The sequence below is a fragment of the Solanum dulcamara genome, chromosome 1 (genome assembly GCF_947179165.1).
Source record: "Solanum dulcamara chromosome 1, daSolDulc1.2, whole genome shotgun sequence".
Taxonomy (NCBI): domain Eukaryota; kingdom Viridiplantae; phylum Streptophyta; class Magnoliopsida; order Solanales; family Solanaceae; genus Solanum; species Solanum dulcamara.
In genome coordinates, this window is record NC_077237.1 from 31,697,608 (window position 1) to 31,698,524 (window position 917).

Sequence of the window (917 nt, forward strand, 5' to 3'; positions counted from 1 at the left end):
AAGAAAGATATGGAAATAACGCGGTATACTAAATAGGTTATAAAGGACTCCTATGCATTTGGAAAGTTAGAAATAAACAGACAATGACATGGATACACCCTTAAGGGGGGAAGTGGACAAGAGAAATACGAGCATAAGAGAAAATCAACTAACGCTATCATATGTAAATAGGAATGCTTAAAATTCAAATGAGACCCCCCAAGGGATGGATGAGATCATACCAGCACTAAGGCACCAGATCCCATTAGAACTCCGAAGTTAAGCGTGCTTGGGCGAGAGTAATACTAGCATGGGTAACCCCCTGGAAAGCCCTATGCGGCTCTGAGATGAGATGATATGGATGTATGTATATGTTGGCCTTGCATGGCATTGTTGGTATAAAGAAGAATTGTGGATATGTGACTCCACCGTGAAAAATGTTAAGACCCTTTGAGATAGGAGATGTAGCTTTGCAAAATAACTGATGTAACTTACGAATGGCGGTATGCCAAGAGTAAAACCAGGTGATTACTCGATAAACAAAGTCGGTAGTAGCGATGTAACTTCTATATTCGAATACATTAAGGGAAGGTATAAGATGGTTTAAAGCAAAACCTTTAAGGTACAACCAGTCCTAAGGACAAAAGCTATAATGAAGCCCTAACATCAGATGAAAGAAGTAAGAAATGATACAGGTTTATGTATAGACTAGTATGGCAATGCTAAGGCATCTTTCGAGCGACTTTAAGCTCCTACACATGTTCATGTAAATGGTACAATATGATGTGTGGTAAGAGAACTGGAAAGAAGAAATGGAAAAGAAATATCACCTGTTCTCTATGCCTACGGGTAATCAACCCTCTTAAATTGACTATATAGGTTAATAAGAGGCCTTTGGATGACAACCAATATAGAGAAATCTTGAAGCACTCGTAAGA

At 38.7% G+C, this 917-nt stretch overlaps 1 pseudogene; it reads left to right on the plus strand.

Moving 5' to 3' along the window:
- The first annotated feature begins 207 nt into the window (after positions 1-207).
- On the plus strand, positions 208-327 carry LOC129903826 (5S ribosomal RNA; annotated as a pseudogene).
- The last annotated feature ends 590 nt before the right edge of the window (positions 328-917 follow it).